This window comes from Manis pentadactyla, chromosome 6 (genome assembly GCF_030020395.1).
Source record: "Manis pentadactyla isolate mManPen7 chromosome 6, mManPen7.hap1, whole genome shotgun sequence".
Lineage (NCBI taxonomy): Eukaryota > Metazoa > Chordata > Mammalia > Pholidota > Manidae > Manis > Manis pentadactyla.
Window position 1 is genome coordinate 129681700 of NC_080024.1, and position 20457 is coordinate 129702156.

Below are 20457 nucleotides of genomic sequence, written 5' to 3' on the forward strand. Positions count from 1 at the left end.
GCCTACACTCTGCCTACTTTTGCATATAATCCTTTTATCTTTTTCGAGTGTGTCCCCTGTTTTCTGCTAGGACCATGACTGATCGAGAAAGCCACATATAACTTATGAGAGTCAGAACCAGGTCCTGTAAAATGAAGAAGATTTGAGGAAATGAATGGGGAAGAGATTTAAAGGAGGAACAATGAACAAAAAGCACTACCTTAAGCAGTGATGCAAGGATGGCACAAGTTGAAATTACAGGGCTATAAATAGGTTAGTGTTGATTAAGTAGACAATTCAAGCTGTGAAAATGTGGAAAATAGGCTATAATTATTACTTTAAAGCAGTGGTTGTCAACGAGGGACAGATTTGTTCCCAGGAGACATTTGGCAATGTCTGGAGACATTTATGATTGTCAAGATTGAGTAAAGGACAAGGGGGTGTCTACTGTGGGGCAGGGAGCATGGGAAATGCTGCTGACATCTAGTGGCAAGAGCTCAGGAATGGTGCCAGGCACCTCATAACACGTGGGATAGCACGGCAAAAAAGTGTCACTAGTGCCGAGGTTATAAAACCCTACTTGACAGCCAGTTCGGGAGTACATTCAGTACTATTGGACTGCTCGTCCTTCCAGAAAAATTCAGCTAGGCAGGAAAGATTCTTGAAATCAATTCAGCAAACACTTTCTGATTACACTGTGCACAAGTCTTTTCAAGAAGCACTGCATTACAGGAGCATGCAAAGAGGAACACAGTCCCCAACTCACAGAGTGTAGAATCAAATGGAAAAAGAAGACATTCATCAGATAATGACACTAAATATAAACTAGAAGCTATGTTAAGCATGGCCATTGAAGACATAGCAACTTCAGATGGGAGGTGGGAGGGATTGGTCTAATCAGTGAGGTCATAGAAGACTTGCCTGGACAATAATTATTCAGGAATTAAGGAAGGCAGGAAAGATAGTTAAACTCAGATAAGACAGCATGTGCAGCTTTGGAGATATGACAACTGGCCAACCCCATCCATGTCCGTACTTAAGTTGTAAAGTTAATAATTTCTTTAACTGTTAAAGTGCTTTTATTTCATAGTTGCATTTGTATTTGAAACTGCTTTATCCCCAACTAAAGAAAAAATTGCCTAGAACTAAGAACTATTTCCTATTTGAAGGCTTCCATAACTATGAGAGAAATGTTCTATCCATGGTACTAACTAGTTCAATGACTAATCATGTGCAAAATGCTAGGTCCAAAATTTTTTGGCTATTTCACCCACATTAAAGAAAACTTGTGTACATGTGGGTGGAGAGAGATGAGGGTGGCAGTTTGAAAAGGAGCTGTCCTAAGTTTCCTTAGACTTTATTTTCCAGACTGTTTCATCATAATGCCTGGTTCCAATATTGTGCAGTAACCACATGTGGGTAAAATTGCAATATTCCCAGAATCTCTCACCTGGCCTTAGTGCATCTCCCTATCAGTAGGTGTTTTGAAGGAGCTGGGAGAAGTAGTCATCTCCATATCAATAGGTGATTATAAAAGGGGTGATTAGAAAAGGGGTGGAGAGCGAGCATGCACCAGGACCAGAGAGGTTTGGCGGCACCTTTTTGCAGCCAGGTTGTAAGAAACACTGGCAAGCAGGGGGCGGACAACTGCTTGTAAGCACTAAACAATTTCTCCCACTTAATTTCTCCTTCTGACTATTTCACTTTCAAAGGTTTACTTGCCCTGGTCTGGGAACATATTTTCCCCTGGGGGTTACATGACATTAGCAAAGACACCAGAGCACACTGCCCTTCTGGAGCAGTGGTAGAAAGTGCACAAAACTGAGTGGCAGGAGACCTGGAACCTACCTCCAGCTCTGGAGAGAGTACAGAAACTTCCTAAAACTGTGTGTCTATTTCTCTCTGCTAAAGAGGTTTACTAATAATATTCTTTTCTACATTTTTAAGGAAACAATACCGTGTTTTTGAGATCATACTAAAATACATGAAGTGCTATGCAAATGTAAAGGTATTTGAAGCAATTTGAGAAAAAGAACTGAGAATTTGTATCTTAAAAAGCATCCACATGAAATTCAAAATGAAAAACATTGGCCAACATCCAAAGAGAATAACAACTATAGTAAAGTTGGCAAGGCAGGCATTTACCCTTGGAAGCACAGGTCAGACACAAGAAAGAAGCTGACTGATATCCACTGTTGAGACTGTGCCAAAGAAACCTATGTTAGGAAGCCCATCTGTGGCAAAGGAATCAACATTGGGCTATTGACAACATGGCATTTAGACCCGGTGGAGGTCTTGATAGGCCAAATGTATTGATAATCTCAAATTAGACAACTCTAAAGCTTGCTTTGACAGGTTAAAGACAAAAAATACCCACTTAGATCTTTAGTCAGAAAAAGCTCCACAAGCATTCTTTTAACTGTGCTACTATACAAAATAAAACTGCAGATACAGCCAAACTCAATGGAAGGACACGAATCATAAAAACTGTCACATACTTGCTTCAAAATGATGGAGATGGATACAGCAAATAACTAATCCCTAATATTTAGGCTTTCCCCTTACACAGCTTGGCTGAAAAATCAATCACTGAAAGGAAAATTATTTCTGTGCATTTGGGTTCCACAGGCATTTGTCAAATGCCTACTTTGTGTAAGGCACTTTGGTAAGACTGTAGGAGCAAATATTAGGAAATTAAGTAATTGCTAAAATGAAAATCATATGTGGTGAAAATAGCAGTGTAGGGAATAAAGAAATCAAGCTTCTACTTCTAAGTTCTGCCTAATATGCTTATGCATGAGGATGACAATTCATCTCTATATACCTAAGTTTCCTAGTTGTAAAAAAGAGAAGGGGATTAGAATTAAAATAATAGTAAACATGGTGCATATAATTATCAGCTGTCTGTTGTAACTATATCTTATTTAATGTTCATAGCAAATATTTGAGGCAGATATTTATATTTAGAATATCAAGGAAACTGAAGGTGAATGCACAGAACTTTCACAATTAAGCAAGAGACAGAGTTGAGACTGAAGTCTAATCTCTCCCTGTCACCTTCCCCTTACCCAATCTAGGATGGTGAGTTTGGTGAATCTATATTCAACTTTACTATTACCAAGATTCTATCAATACAAGCATAAGAACATATCAGTCATCATTTTTTCAGATGAAGTCTTTTGGTTTATTTTCATACAGCTTCCACTCATTTCCTTGTTAACTTATACCAAAATAATGTTGGTAAATAAATCATGAAGAAAGATAAACTTTACTATCAATAATAACCTCTAGATTCACAAGTTTGGGACTCTGTGAGAAAGATTTGAACTTTGAATTCTCTCTTTCAACACACAGCATATAATTAACCTTGCCCGCTATGCATAGAAGCATGTGAAAGTTGAGTTGATAAATTCTCTTGGTTTAATTTCATACATTCACAGTGTAAAAGGAAAAGAATGGGTGGAAGGTCATAACACAGTAAGTCAATTAGATTTTAACAAAGAAGAGTCATAAACAAGGAATGACTTATGAAGATGTGTGCTACTTTCATTACCATTGTCCCTTCTAGCTTGGAATTAAGTCAATATGAAGGTGCAATATTCACAGCTTTTCTTGACAATGTATTTCCAAATGTAACAGTAGACAGAAGATTCATATCCATGCTACTTTTCAACCCTTTTTCTCAAAGATGCATAAAATTATATGGTAATCTAAGTATTAAGCTGAGGAGATAATAACTGACATTTCAGATCTAATAATGCATAGTTATAAATCAGATAATTTTATATCTCTGCAGATATATTAATCTAAAAATCCATTTGAAGCAGTGGGATTTTAATAATGATATTCATATCAAATTATTCTCCTAGGCAAATCTCCTGCTAAAGCTAGTTTAAATCCTTTTTTTTTTTTCATTACAAGGAAAAAGAACTAAGGAGAAAAAAAATGTGAGAAAGAAGAAAAATGCAGACCACATAATATCACTGCTTTATTTGTGAAATTTCAACAAGTTATGTCGTGTCTGATAGAAGGTCATGTTCAGAGGGCCATGTACGTGAAGTTGAATTCACTTCCATTTCTAGGCTAAAAGGAATAATATTGTATTGGACCATTCTCATCAGTTCCATTAATTGTAGGAATTTGACATTTTGCACACATAGCTAGTTCTACAATTTTGACTGAATTAATAATTCTGTTTAGTCAAATAAGTTGATGATTTAGTTAAACTTATGTTTCTCAATTTAATGAAAAATCATGATCATTTCATTTTTTTTAACTGGTTAAAATGATTTCCATTTATATAGATAATTCATCAAGACAAAATAAACATTAATTATTTGGAAAAACGGGACAACGAAAAAGGTAAATAAAATGCATGAAGCCAAATTCTTCCCATAACATCTTATAGAGGTGGATTATAAATTTAGTTCTAACCTTTATTAGACAGTACGAACAGGGAGACATGGCCAGCCTGCCACATAAGTCAGTATCTTTAAGATGGAAATTAAATGATTGTTTAATGAATATTAAATATTCCAGGACTAGGACCAAAGAGAAATTTTTCATGAAGGAGTAATGTGTTGAATTAATATCCCCTAAAATATCCACCAACTATACTCCACTAGTATAAATTTGGCTAGAATAGATATGATTAAAAAATACATAGAAGAGACATTCCACAGAAACTTATGCCCCGTTTATTTAAACATATAGATAAAAAATACTAATTAATGTATGAGCAAATCAATATAACTAGTGTATAAAATAATATCAATAATAATAATAATAACAGTAGTAAAGACATACAGTTTTAGTTTAATATACAACAATGTATGTTTTATGTATATTAATTCGACATTCTCTAGGGAAAATTATGATAGGTCTTTAAACAGAACAAGAAGATATTGTTCAATTGCAATGGGATTATCCAGCACACTCTCTGGGCTTCTCTGATTCTATGGAGTCTGTACCTTGCATTGTCTTTGAGCTACTGCACAACTCTAAGTTGTAGAAAACTGATTTGTTACAAAAAATTATTGAATATAGAAATGCAAATGATTTGTATCTTGTGGAATACAATTTATTACTGCCCCATGGATAGACTTGTTTGACATATCTTTGTAAATTCATTTCAAACACTGCTCCTTACCCTATGTGCGGTATTTTTAAATCTCCTTTGAACCAGCTGTGACACCTTCCTGGCTCTCTCAGTAACTAGTTAAATAAAATTACTGACACATGTTCATTTCATGTTTGTATAAGAGTGAGGATTTTACCTTTTCTTTTAAGTTTTCATGTGTATATATGTACATATATATATATGAGTACCCAATGATGTAAACAATATCTTACACCCATTTTACAAACAGATAAAGCTGAAACAGATATTAAGTAGCTTCTCTAAGGCTACTCATATAGAAGTGATATGGCCAGAATGGAAACATGAGGATTGTTAGGTTTATTGAAACATTATAATATCCATTATTGTAACTGAGTACAGAAATAGATTAAGAGAAACTGAACATTTTATTACTACAAGAGATTAAGAAAGAATATGCATTAATTTCATATTCATACCTCCCTACACCAAAAAATTAAAAAGACAAAAAAAAAATCACCTTTTAGCAACCTGATAAACAGAGCAAATACCATGTTTAATGTTGACGTTTTAGGGTCAGTCCCATAAAAGTAAAAATGTGTCAAACTATTTTTACTCTAACAATTTGCTATTATCCAGGAAATTCTAGACCATGTATAAAGATATAAAAACAAAATTGTAGGGTTGAAATAAATATGTTATTTATACACATTATTATCTATGTAGAATATACTAAGGATTTCCAGAAAAAATATAAGAATTAGTAGAAGAGTTCAGCATATTTGCTGGATGTCAGATAAATTCTCAAATATCAAGAGCATTTTTATACAATAGAAAAAAATTGGAAAACAAAATATGAAAAACAAATTCATGTTAGCTACATAAAATATAATAGGAGAAAATCTAGCAAAACCTATTTATCTTTAAAAGGGAAAATTATATTATTAAGAAGATAAATCATGGTTATGACAGTTATTGGGTTATTTAAAATGTCAGTCCTCCAAATTCACATGGAAAGTTTCAAACATGCAAATCTTAAACAAAAACCAGGAGAGAAGACTTGCCCCAGGGTGTTCAAGGTTTAGTGTAATGTTATCTACAGTAATTAGAACAGAATGATATTTGGTCAAGGATGAGCAGAACAGAGGATTCAGACACTGACAAGCATATGGACAATTTACCTTAGAAGACATTGGGGAATATAAGAATATTTTATCAAATAGTGATGAGATAACTGGCTTTCCATTTGAAAAAAAAAGGGGAGGGGATAACATTAGATTCCTTCATCAAATCATATACAAAATAAACATCAAAGAGTTAAAGACCAAAGAATCAAACTTTACAACAATTAGTAGAAGTTACAAGAAAATGACTTTAAGACCTCAGGGTAGTAAAAGATCTCTTAAATAAGATGAAAAAGGCAAAAATGATAAACAACATGAGATATTTTAATATGAAAATTAAATACTTCATTGTAACAAAGGACTCCAACAACAAACTAAAAACTTTAAGTAAAAAATTAGGTAAAAATATTTGCAGCGTAAAATAAAGAACCCACTTTTTGGAAAAAAAATTGTATGAGAAACTACCTTACAAAGTAGTAAGAAAAGGAAATAAAAAATAGAAATTAGATATAGGTTCTGAATAGACAATTCATAGGAGAGTAAAATGTAATGGTCACTAAACATATGAAGATATTCAATCTCATAAGTCATCAGAAAAATGTAAAATAAAACTACAATGAGATATCATTTCAACCCCACCACATTAAGAAAAAAAAGGAAGAAGTTTGATAATAGCAAGTACTGGTAGGGATATATATACTTTTTTATTTTTATTTTTTAGTTTTTTATTTTGATATTGTTAATGTACAATTAAAAATACAGAACGCTTCACGAATTTGCATGTTATCCTTCTGCAGGGGCCATGCTAATCTTCTCTGTATGGTTCCAATTTTAGGATATGTGCTGCTGAAGCATATATATGAGCACTGGTAAGGCTATATATTGATGAGGAATTCTGAGACCTTGCTGGCAATATCATAATTTTTTACAGTCACTTTGGAGAGTGGTTTGCCAATATTTAATATATTATACATGTATATTCATCAATCCTAAAAATAGCTCAGGAAATATTTAGTGCAATTATTATCAAACACTTAACAGCAGTCGTTAAAAACAGTTGCAAGTCAACAGAATAAATATATTATCTTAAGCATTAATTGGAGCATCCTTAAAGATCATCTGTTTGCAAAATACCTACTTAGGTGATTTGTTTAATTTGTCAGATTTCTCAGCTACCTTCCAATTACATGATAGGAGACTTCTATTTAAAGTGGTAACTTTAGTTTTAGAATAGTTGATAATGTAGCCCCTCTTTCTGGTAAACATTAACTAACAAGGGCATTTGCCTATTAAAGCAATTAAATTTGTAGTTAATATAAGAGAGTCAACCAGCCAACTTAGACAACAATGGACCAAGACCCTTCATGGAACTAACTGACCTTGTGGTACCTTGAAAGGAAACTCAAAACCAATTCCAAGGACAGAAAGTAAAAACTCAAGGAAATTGTCATCATCACTTGGAACCTGAAGATTTGAAGAACCCTGCTCCTTCATGGGAAGAAGATGGAAGACTGAAAAAGCCTAGCTTCAAGCCTTGCCATGTTTTCTAACAGCTAAATCCATGTTCTATAAATGAAATGAGTGCCTTTCTTCTTAGGTTCTGATATTTAATATAGAAAGAGACTATTGAAAATTAATCCTGAGAAAATGAAGTTCTTCCAACAGGAGCACAGCTATTGATTGCCTCTTTTAAATATTCCTTTCCTTTCATGTTGGTCTATTGGCAGTGAGCACTAAGAGACATTCCTTGAGATCTTGCCTAGATGGCTGGAGGAACTATTTGGATATGTGAAACTAAGTAAATCAGAGACAGGTTGGTGCCAGAAACCTGACTGTTCTCCTTACATGGTCCCTTCTTTGGAGGTCCAGTTTTGTTTGATCCTTCAGCAAAATCAGTCAGTGCAGAAGAGAGTGGTAGAGAGCAAAGAAGGTACCTCTTTGAGGAAGATCTGCTTTTTTTTTTTTTTAATCTTTCTGTTTGATGGCTGCAGTTGGAATAGTTCATCCAAAATCTGATGAATAATATATCTTGGAAGATCATACCTCTTAAAACATAATTTTTAAAAGTAAGATTGCAGAGTAGAAGTAACAATATTATAAAACACACCTCTCTTCATATAAAGTCTAAGCAGTGTGAGATGCCAGGAAATAATACCTTCACAAAAAGTGAAATTGTGCTACCTATTTAAGGGTAATTAGTCCTCATCAAACGATTGACCTATGTGCTTCCTGTGTGTCTAGGTGAAACCTAAGTGGAAGGAGATCTTCTGAGGGGAGAGGAGGAGAGCTTGGGTGCGGCTTCTGGTACTGCGGAGCACGTGGCAACAGTTAGGATCAAGGAGACGGCCCTATGACTATCTGTTACTGGACTGGACTTTCTTGAACTACTACCATCTTTCTGTATATGCTTCTTAAAAATCATCAGAAAAAGAGCAATCAAACTCAAGAAAACTTGAGGAAAACCATAAGGATAAGAAACAGAATGTTAAGTGATGTGAGAGGTGAGGAGATGTGGATTAAAAAGTAATTACAATGAAAATCGACAGGAGTAGGAGTAGCAAAAGAAAAATATATGTATATATGTGACATGTTATTTTTAGAGAATTAAAAGAGCAGAAAATAAATCTATGGCAAAATTAAAATTTAGAAAATTTAAATATAAAGTTAGATGGGCTTAAAAACCAATGGTATGAATTAAAAAGTAATGAAAATATAAATATAGTATAAAAGTATAGAAGGTTGGGAAAAGCCATATTGAAATGACAAAAAAGAAGTTTAAAGATGAGAGACAGATGGGGAAAGGGGCAGAGAGGAAAGTTAAATTTCTAGAAACAACCAAGGAGTGAGACTTCATAAGCTTTTTCAGAGCAGCTTTCCTTCTCGAGAGATACTCCACAATCCCCCACCATGTGATCCTCATCAGAATTTAGGGGAAACTTATCAGCTATACCCACAGGCCATCACTTCCTTAAAGGGCAAGCTGCTAAAGTCACTTTCTGAAAGAGTAAAAACATGAGTTTGTATAGCAGCCATTAGTTCAGTTTCTGAATTACAAAAGCAACTGTCAGGCCAGGCTAAGACAACGTCCTAGTTCAGTGTTGCCTGGTCAGTCATTTTCTATTCACAACAGTTTATACTACTGTCCACTATAGGATGGTCAACATAATAATGATTTCGCACGACTCACAAGGACACCAGTGAGAACCCCTTCACTAAAGACTTCACCCAGTTGCTGAAGAATTTTCTAGCAAGGAAGAATCTCCATAAATGGCCAGTGGGAAATTATATATTGCCTATCACTGAACCTGCTGGAATAGTAGAGGAAGACCAATCTTTGGATCTAAAAAGTGTTTAGACCCAAACTCTACTGGAACTAAGGAAAGACAGAAATCCACTAATCATCTGGAGCTAGAAACAGGCCTTCTAAATGAGATTGGAACTCAGGGGTCCTCCCTATAACTCTGTCCATCTTGTCTGAATGCCCTGTAAGTGAAAAAATAGGTACTATGGAAAGAGTGAGCAAATCCTGCTTCATAGATGAGTTTATAATGAATGCTTTTTGATAATAGTCTGCTGTTTTTTTTTCCTTTTTAGGACCATTAAATGAATCAAAGCTGGTCAAGGTCTCCACTTAAAGCCAGAATCGTCGGGTCACCAATTTTACTTTCTGGAAGTAATTGGTAGAAATGGATTCTTCCTCTTATGGTATTTTCTAATTTACTCCCCAACATAAGGGCACAGAACAAAGACGTAGGAACTAGAAGTGCTTTTCCTTATTACATAATGGAATTCAAGTGTGTTGACCTCTTGACCATGATGTGCAAGTCTAATGATTTTAAAATTACTTTTGTCTGCTGAGTCGTACATTCTAGCTTGGGACTAGCTAATTATAATGTAAAACTGAACAGATGATGTAAATGAGTGCACTTGATACTTTATTCTTTGTGTATACTATGAGAGGCAGGAATGGTTGCTCAAACAAAATGAATTAAACATCTATGCTTAGGATCATCTCAGTGTTAAAACACTTGTTTTCTCATAAAACTGGTTTTATACCTAAACAAGCAAATACTTCAGAAGAAAACTGATTTAAAGGACTGTAGGAAGTTCCCATTTGCCACAAAACTAGGTCCTGTTTTTGTTTTAACCCCTATATTCATCCTTTTGGGTTAAGACTTGCCTTCATTAAATTTTTTTTTAATATGCACACACTGGTAACGGGACACATTTGCTATGGTAGCAGTGGTCGATCAAATAGATCCTTCACTCTAGCTGAGAAGAAGGCAGGTGTGTGCTCAGAGCAGGTGTGAAGGGAGGGTCTGTCTGAGGTCCTCACAGACAGACCCAGAGATCAGAAAATGTGACAGTATCAAGGCACCTGAGAGAGGACATAAGGCAGGAAGAAGAAAATTAAATTTATATCTGTGAACATTAACACATCTTACATTTGATCCAGTTACTGCAGTATGGAACACAGGTCTATCAAACACAAAATAAACTTGGAAAGGGACGTCCAAGGAAGGTCAACTTGTTTCTCTCAACTCCCTAGTGTTAAGTACAAATCACAATCGGGAAAATCACCTGTGATTAACTGCTCCTACTCCTGGCTGCCTTTCCCCTTCCTGCAACAGCTGTAATCCTGCTTTGATCTCCTGGCTTCTAGACCCTTGACCTAGATGATCAGACCTGATTTTCTTCTGATCCTGTGAACACCCAGGCAAGCCTAAGCCACAGTATGTGATGACTCCCATTTTTATACTTGTCTTTCTTTTCCAGAAGAGAAACTTTCAGGGCATGTTACCATCAGAGGAGCAGTTTTACAGGAAGTGCAGCAAACTGGTTCAAGGGGAGGAATTAGGGGGAAGGCTGGTGAGGGAGCAGCTGGTGGTCCAATGTGTGCCACTAGATTTGATCCTTAATCAGTTAGTGTTTGATCCAGGTAAGAACAAATCCAACATCAGGTTTAATCTTGAGTTTGAAGCAGTAGCAAATAGTATGATGTTTTAAATAAATACATGATCAAGCAGTTTCCAAATAATATAAATGTCAAGTGGAAAACATCATGAAATTAGCTTTTAGTCAGTTGTTCACCTCACCTACAAAGTGATAAAAACATCACCTTTTTAGATTATTTCACCCAAAAGCTGATTTTCAAGCATTCCTGCTGTCAGGATATATATATTTTTAAGTGCAGTCCTAGTAAATAGTACTGTGAAATGGCCCTGAATGCAAGTCTTGTCTTTTAAATGAAAGGATAAAATCTGTCAGCCATAGTTCCTATCTGTATAGCAGCTTACAGTACATGTTCATTCACGTATTCTAGCTTATCTAAATAAAGTAAATCAAATAACTTGCACCCATAACCTTGTGGCTTGAAAGTAACAGATGGGCTTGAAATGATTGTGAGTCAAAACCTCAAGTTATCTCAATTCCAAATTAAACTAGAGTCACTCACCCAATGTATTCTTACTGATTGATTCAACTCAAATCCATCAATATAACTCAACAAATATTTATTGAGTATCAACTGTGCCCAACATTTTGGTAATATTTTGCAGAAAGAAAAATAAATGTAAGATTTTATACTGCTCTCAGAAAGACTGTACAGGAAAAACATAGTGATGAAAAGCATAAATCTGAGAAAAAGCAGAAGAGGGAAGAAACATGTCATTCCTACTGTCTGCAGGTAAGGTGCTAGATCATTTAAACCATGCTATTTTAATCTTACAAGTTTGACTGCCCCTACACCTCCATGCCAGTGTGGAGTGGAGTCTGTCACCCTAATCTCCCCACCATCTTTTTTTTGTGTGTGTCTCTTTGCTCTTTTCCTGAGATCGGAAATTGATGAAAGGGAAAACTTATTTACTATGGAAGTTCACAAGAAGAAGAGAACAGGATTGACTTTTTTTCTTCTAAAGGTCCTTGACTAGCTTGTTCATGTACAGTTGAAAGTCTCTAGATTGCAAATCAAATCTGCAGTCTTGATTTGCATTGGCTTTAAACTCATTTTGCTTATTTTGTAGGCTTCAGCAATATAAATATAAACTCCATGAACCTTTATTTTCCTGCCAATAAGTGTATGGGTTAGATTAGACAAATCCAAAGGTCCATCTAATTTCGAACATAATGCTTTAAGTGAGCATGGCTCATTTAAATTAATTATATCACTGAATATTTGCAACTCCACTGTTAATATATGCAGTGGGGGATAGAATGTTGTTATCTCTTTGTGTGTTCTCTCTCTTATACACACACACACATGCCTCTACAATGGTTTTGAGTAGCTTTCAGTATTTCTTTCCAGGAAAAACTGGAAAGATTATATCTACATAAATTAATATCTCCTAAGTAATAAAAGAAATGCATTTGGATTGCAGAAAAAAATATTTTAAAATTGAAAAAACTTAAATATATAGTTTTACATTAGAGAATCATACTATTTGCTCAAAACAGTCTCATTCATATGTCCAGTATTTTGCCCACTTAAATATGTACCTAAAAATTAAGCTAAAAGCAGTTGATGCCACAGTGAATTCATTGCATCTTTCAGAATGCTCCTGACATGCTTGACATAAATTAGTCCCATAACAGACATGATTGCTAAACTACCTAAGCACAAAACAAAATTCATTTAATTTTGCTGAATGAGCTGGTCAAGTGGGAGTCCTCAAACTGTCCTCAGTACTGTTTGATGTAAGGAGACAAATAATTCTACTTGAGGCCCATTTGCAATTATAACCCATTAAGTTTCCAGTTAAGATTCTCACTTGTATTTCTAACTGGAGAAAAAATTCAGGTCAAAATGATTCTGAAAATCCATGTTCTGCTTTGGCCACACTCAATGCACTTGTAAAGACATTTCCCCTAAGTTGATATTAGTCCACTCTACTCATTAGACATTCTCTTTTTAAAAGTTCCACTTCTACTTGTTTATTCAAAGGTTTCTACCCAAGAGTCAATAGATAGGACAGCAGCATATGGACATCTGTTCAGAGAAACACACATAGTTAGAATTGTACCTGAAAATGAGATCATTAAAAAGGTGTTCAATGTAAAGGAGTTGATGCCTGCAAATACTGGAGCCAAATTTAGATAACACGAGGACCAGACACTTTCAAAATGACTGGAGATTAATAAAGAGTTGTAAATGAATGGGTACCATATTGCCCTGGCCATAATATTTGTTGTTTGCTTGAAATGGAGTGATTTAAACAAATTAATTTTTTTTCATCCAAATATAACAGTTTCATCATCAACAATAACGCACTTATTTGAGGTAAAAGTATTCATATATTTCACTCCTTAGGGCTTCATTTTTCTACTTTGTAAAATGGTGGTGGAGAACTAAGTAATCATGATGTTCCCTTTCTAGGTGTCATATCCTTATTTCTTAAAAACTTATTTCTTACATACTTCCTATCTTGACTTCAGAGTTGTGGACAGAAAAGAAATTGGGATAGTTAGAGTGCATAGGGGCATATGGTATGCGAACTTTATGGAGACCAGAAATGAGTATGTAAACCCTCATCTCACACATGATCATCTTTTACTTTTCCCAAGAAAGTGTCCTTACTTCTTTGACTTTTAGGTCAGCTGGTTCAATCCCTCTCGGAAGCAGTGATTTATAAAACCACAATTTAGACTTAGGCCTGTCAGTGTCTGAGCTAGATAGAAGCAAGTGAACTACAGAGTGGGATGGGTGTGGGGCTGGAGGACACGCCTAATGTCGCCTGCTCTGCCTTGGGAGCCTGGACCTATGAAATGGTTGCAAAGACTAGGAGGCTGCAGGACCACCCTGGGCCCCAATTAACAGAAGTAAGAAGACAGAAGGAAAAAGGGGATGAAGAGGCACAGTAGGCAAACTTCACTTTCTTTAGAGTTTTGCCTCAATATGATTAAGTCTGAGGAGAGACTTCTCCTGGGGATAACTCAACCTGTCCCCATGCTGAGTTAACACAAAGAAAAGGGAAATTAAGCCCATTGAAAGGATGTGAACAATAATAAAGAAGAAAAATACCACCAGGCTTTTTAGCTTCTGTTGAAGAATAGCAATATACCGTCAAGAATAGCAATATACCGTCATGTTCACTTTACTTTGAGATTACCAAATTTTTCTGAGATGACATATCCTTCCCTATTCCTTTCATCTTTTAAAATGAGAAGAGTTATGATTTGAGTACCTCCCAGTTTTCAAAATGTTTTGTGATGTGCATAAGGATTTAATCAAGCCTTTCCTCAATATCCAGAATCTGAAGAATGCTCTTCCCCGAGGTAAGGACTCTGGCTGTGTGCATTGCAGGCATGGACTAAGAAGAAATTCAAACAGACTCATTAAATTCACTAATGCAGTTCTTTTCAAATGGTCGAGAAGGGTAATTTTTTTGTTTTCATTTTCCAGCTGTCATAGGTGGATTTATTGTCCTAATGAGCCTGTCTCCTCTGTAGCTCAAGCCATTTGCAACTTACCATGTGAATTCAATCACATTCAAAATGAGCTAAACCCTCTTCAATTAAACAGTTTCATTATATCACAGCACTGTTAAATTGACATAAACATTTTTAATACTTTCACGTTCTGTACTTTTCAAATCTTATACTAATAATATACTGTTCATTGCCTGGCACCTGTTTAAGGGCCTACTTTGTGCAGAAATGCTATTCAGAGTTGTTAGTTGGTTTGAATAAGAATTTACCAAACTCTTCTCCAATGACAAGGTTCTTTAGATTAGGAGAACACAACTGCATGAGAGGAAGATGAATAAAGGAAATACCAGAAGTTGGAGCAAATCACAGTCTTTCTGTAGTCCTGGTTTGAGTTGTTAAGTCATTTTGCTAGGCTCTGTGGTTTATTTTTGTTGTTTTGTTTTTATTAAATATACATTTTTTTAAAAAAGTTATCTTAATAGTAAATAAAGGTATTTTGGAAGCAGCATACTCTAGGTTTCTGTCTCCATAGTACCAAGAATATGACTTAAATATTAGCTCATAGTAATAGTGAAGCACTAAGTAGAAAAATAAATGAAGCAAGTTATCAAGCATAAAAAAATGAAGCATAATTCAGAAAGGAAAGCCCTTCAGTGATTTTTCTGGGGGAAATCTGAAAGCGGGGAGTGCAGATGTCATGGTGATATGAGAACCCCACCAACTCAAGAATGATTAATTTCTTCTTTGAAATTCCTAGGTGGTCCACACAATCTGATCTCTGATTATATGTTCCACTGTACTGCTAGTTGTTATTTATCTTAGTTACTTTTTTTCTCCATGCTTTGGTAAAAGCTTACAGAAGGCTGGTTTCATGCAACAATGCCCTGCAAATATGGCTCCATATGACTTGTGAACTTATGACTCCATAGAACTATGTTAATTTTTGCTCTACAGGGAAGAATAAGGTTCCAGGGAATAGCCCTGTCCATTGTTTCAGCCCTTTTGGAAATATCCTTCCAAAAGTTTATTCTGCAATGGCATGTTTTTAGTTAGAAAACATGATGGATTGGAGCCCTGTTGACATTTTAAAATGACTTCTAGACATCTTTTAATTATTGTTGTTATTACTGGCACATTTGGTGTTAATACTCCATGTTGTGTGTTTTATAATATCACTTATAATCTTCCATGGCAATTAAGAGGTATTATGCCCAAGTTTATAGATGAGAAACCTGAAGTTCAGACAGGCCAAATAACTTGTCCTTGTTCACTTAGTTACTAAGTAGCAGTGTCTTACAAAGTATTACAGTAGCTCTGAGTCCAATGCCTCTTTTCTTCATGTTGCTTTCTTTTTTCTACAGACCATGTTACCTTTTAAAAATCTTAATATCTTCTTTATTGAAGGCCTCAGAATTTGGTAGCCAAAAACCTGTGGGTTCACTTAGGTACCCCAAAGTTTATTGGTTCTGATTAAGCACTAGATAGTTTGCCTCAACTGCTTTTTATAACCAAAAGAACAAGCATCAGAAACAGTTCTGTGTGTTATTGAAACTGGCATTCACAACTTCCTCTCACCCGAGAAGGAGCTTGCTGGAGTGAGTGCACACCTCACTGTGCTGAACTTCCGGCAACAACGCACTCAGGCCAGATGGATCCTGGCAAAAGGCACCACAACAGCCAGTCTAGAGTGACGAGGGTGATGCTAACCTGAGAGAAATCAGCTCAGCCAGTAAACATGCTAAAAATCTTCCTTCATCCCAAACCCATTCATTATACCCTGGAAAATGAGAGAAGAAAAATCTCAATAAACCACTAACAGAAATCAAGAAAGGGCCAAGCTCTATGTCTGACTTTAGCTGACCCCCATTAGAGGGCCATTCCTTCAAGATCAATACCCTTAATGCAGAACTATAGACACCCACCAATCAATGGAAAGTGATAAAGGAAGCAGAATCAATAAGCATTAGAGGGGCTGGAGAGAGTGAAGAAAGGAAAAAAAAATGCAGTGAGAAGACTGGACTGTGCTGGAACGAGAGGCATGGGAACTGCTTGAGAGCCACGTTTTCTCACCAATCTAAACTATTACCTCTACCTGCAAAAGCTTATATTTTGGCTTCAGTTAACTTAGTGAGCAGATGGTTAATAGTACAGTGTAACTTGAGAACTTGTTTCACCTAAAAAGTTTCCTTAAGATAATTCTATCATCTGGAATTATATCATAAAAGCCTGACTTTTTCACATTCCAGTATCGTGTTCTCATTGTTCTTTTTATCAAGTGTAAGTGCTTTTGGGAGACAAACATATCATGTCATTATCACTGTCATATCAGTTACATAACATCAACCATTTAGCAACTACTTAATGTTTTTAGATAAAGTTCAGAACACAATGCAGTATTTGGAGCTGAGAGATTGAATAAGCAAATGGAAAATACCCACCCAGATCATTTTGTGTGTGTGTGTGAATGTGAGTATGTAAACAGAACTATCAGGGGCAACCTTCAACAACCTGTTAAGAAAATCTACCTCTTATAATAACTGGCCGAGGAAGCCAGCCTACTGTAAGAAGTCAAACTTCTATCTCTAGTGATAATCCAGGAAGCCAAACAATATCTTTCTTAACAATCAACCCCAAATGGCCAGGACTTAATTAATAACCAATCAAGTTTCCCTAGTTTTTGTCTCTGTTTACAATTTAGGATCAACCAGAGGAAGCAAAATATGCACCCCCTCCAGTCACATAGGATGCCCATATCTGCTTAGCACACCTGCAGCTTCCTCGTGACAACAGCCTCTATCAGTGCATGCCTGAAATATTCCTTTTTACCCTCTGAAGCTCTCACTCCTCTGCCTATCTATGAGTCTCTGCCAAAATGCAAGCGACAGAGGCTGACTCCCTTGCTGTGAATAGAATAGATTTTTGCTTGTTCTTATGTTAGTCTTCACTTATTTTCACAGAACATACTTGGACTAAACAATTATTGTTTATCTGAAATTCAAATTTAATGAGGCATCTTGTATTTTATTTGCTTATTATGGCAACCCTACTTACTATATACCAAGAACTGGTGAGAGTTTGACACATTCTGCTTTTAACTCTCGCAATATTCTTTAGTAGATATTGTTATCCCCAAATGGGGCAACCATGGTTTGGAGATATTTAGCAATATGCTTGAGTAAGTTTAGATGAATTTAGAATGACAGATTAAAAACTACATTTGTCAGATGGCAAAGCCCACGTCCTTTACCACTAGATTACCACTAGATACCACTTCACTTCCAAAGTGAAGACTGGCATTTCCACAATGTAATTTGCACAAAATTCCTACTTAACAAGACCCAAATGCTGATCTCTAAACCAGAGAGGAGACAGAAATTGATACATAAGGATCCTAAGTAGGAGGAATATAGCTGATGAACTAGATTATGAGAGTAAGTGATGATGGCATGGGTCAGTAAATGCTCTGATGAAAACACCATTTAAAAAACTTTCAAATAATAAGCATAATAATTTGTATAGGCATATCAGAGGACTCACACATACATTCAATTGGCAGTATAGCAGCATCTCATTCATAAAGCTAAGTTAATCATCATGTTCCCTTAGGAAAATGCAGGTTTTAATTACAGAATGATAGTACCTTATTTTTTTCCAATTTCCCTTCTAATAAAGAACTATGTGATGAATTTAGGTGAAATGTGGTTTCTAGAAAAAATGCTTCTTGCTTCTTATGTTTTACTTCTTTCATTAAACATTAAAAATATATAACCTATAATATTCCTCTTTATATACTGGGAACCCAAAATTGGATTGCATCCCTAAAGCTTCGAGATCCTACCTTCTTATATATATTACATTAATGAACTAAATATATGAACTTAGATGGTGTCATGTCATATTTATTTTCTTTCCATTTGCAGATTTTAATTTTTTCTTTTAATATTATATGCATATATTTCCATGATTCTACAAGAAAGCAATCTCCTTATTTCTTTAATTCAGCCAAGCATTTCTCAACCTTTTAAGCAGCTGATTTACATCACTAGGGCACAGTGAGTCTTTGTTCTTACTAACCCTCCAGAGTTTTGTCATATAGCTCATGTCATGCAGGTCTTGTATATTCTGCATCCTGTATTCATATAATGGATTTTTTAAGCATTAAGTTAAAAGTATACATTCATTCCTACAAATTTAATTTCTGTGGCATTTCCCCATTGTTCTAGGCAATTTCTAGCCAATTGAGGTAAAAAGCATTTGTTTTCTGGGGACTGAGATGCACCTAATTTGTCTGTTAATGACATTTTTCTCCAGGGGAAAGTATTCTTTCAGGATCTTTGCCAGATTTACCTTCAGCTGTGATATACATCTGATTGTCATTTGTTAATTTCATTTGTGTTCATTGATCCATTAGTATATGTCACCTACAACTTTGCTTCCATCTGGTGGAAAGGGTACAGGAATGTTATCAAATTGTCAAGAAAATAAAATCACCTTGGGTCTCCTATTATCAATGTCTGTCATCCTTTAACAATAGTATATAAATTACCTAGGCAGAAAGAGGCTGAAATAGAAGATGCAAATATAAATTACTGATATATTTGATTTTCCCTCAAACCATCATTTTTTGAATAGACCTATGTATAAGAAAATTAATTTATGTATGTGTATATTATAGGAAGTGGGATGACTCAAAGTCTTACAAATATGTCCCTTAGATGTGAGCTGAGACTTTAAAAAGAAACTAATTTACTTCATCTTCCTTCCTCATGATGAGATAAATTTTTAGTCCATCACCTTAAGATGTATATTACAGTTTGATAAAGAAAGTCCACAGTTCTGATAGATTCCATAAGACAAAACTAACCTTCCACCAAATCACATAGTAGCTTAATCAATAAATAAGTCAATGCACATGTAGTTAGTATATGGCAAATGTCCAATATTGACTTTAAGGCTAGGATAGAGTCAAGGGAATTAAAAGATATGAAACTTTTTAATGATACGTACTAACAACAGATGCATGTCAAGTAAAGGACAATTTTAAATAATCAAATTATAATACTGGGTGGGGTCCATATTCCTTCTAGCCTAACATTAAGTTTCCAAAGGATGTACATGAGAAGGGCATAATTTCTCTCCAAATGTTAAACATTCATTTAATATGTTTGGGGTAGAAAGTATGAATATTTATGATATTTTTTTCATTATAGTGGATATTTGTGAAGCTGTTTTTTCCATGCTCTCCATGCTTTATCCCTTCCTCAGTTACGGTAATTATCTATTATCCATTTATGTGATTTGAGCAAGGCTGACTTAACCTCCCAGTCTAGATGTGAGCACTTGACCCAGCCCTAAATCAACTGGTGAATTTATCCCTCTCAAAACAGTGATGATGGGCATAAGACCTTATTTTTCAGGCCAATGAGAATCAGGTACAAGAATTTCACTCAAATTATTAGGGCAAAGACAATCTCTTTCCTGCTTGTGTAGCCCTCGAGATGTACTGTTGGCAACCCTCATGCAATCATGAGGAACGATTACTGAGAATGAAGTCAACCAAAAGAAAATGTGGTCAAAAGATGAAGAAGACCAGGTCCTGATGTTCACTTGGGCCTCTTAGAATTATAATCTGTGAAAGGATGAAAAAAACTTGGAGATAATATTCTCTAATATCATTCTAAAGGATAGAAAACTGAGACTGAATGAAGTTCAGTGAGATTATCAGGTTTGATTTGATTTCTAAGCCAGTGATATTTATGTTTTCATGTCTTTGTTGGAATCAAACTCAACATACTTACTTAACACTTACTATACACTAGATATCACTCTAAG

At 35.3% G+C, this 20457-nt stretch overlaps 1 protein-coding gene and 1 non-coding gene across 3 annotated transcripts in view; both read right to left on the reverse strand.

Annotated features, from left to right (window-relative positions):
* Window positions 1-20457, reverse strand: part of RIT2 (Ras like without CAAX 2) — a 410475-nt gene that overhangs the window by 95247 nt on the left and 294771 nt on the right. The window lies entirely within an intron of this gene.
* LOC118912223 (U6 spliceosomal RNA) lies at window positions 6954-7056 on the reverse strand. The gene has a single exon (XR_005024731.2). It is a non-coding gene; the product is annotated as a U6 spliceosomal RNA (small nuclear RNA).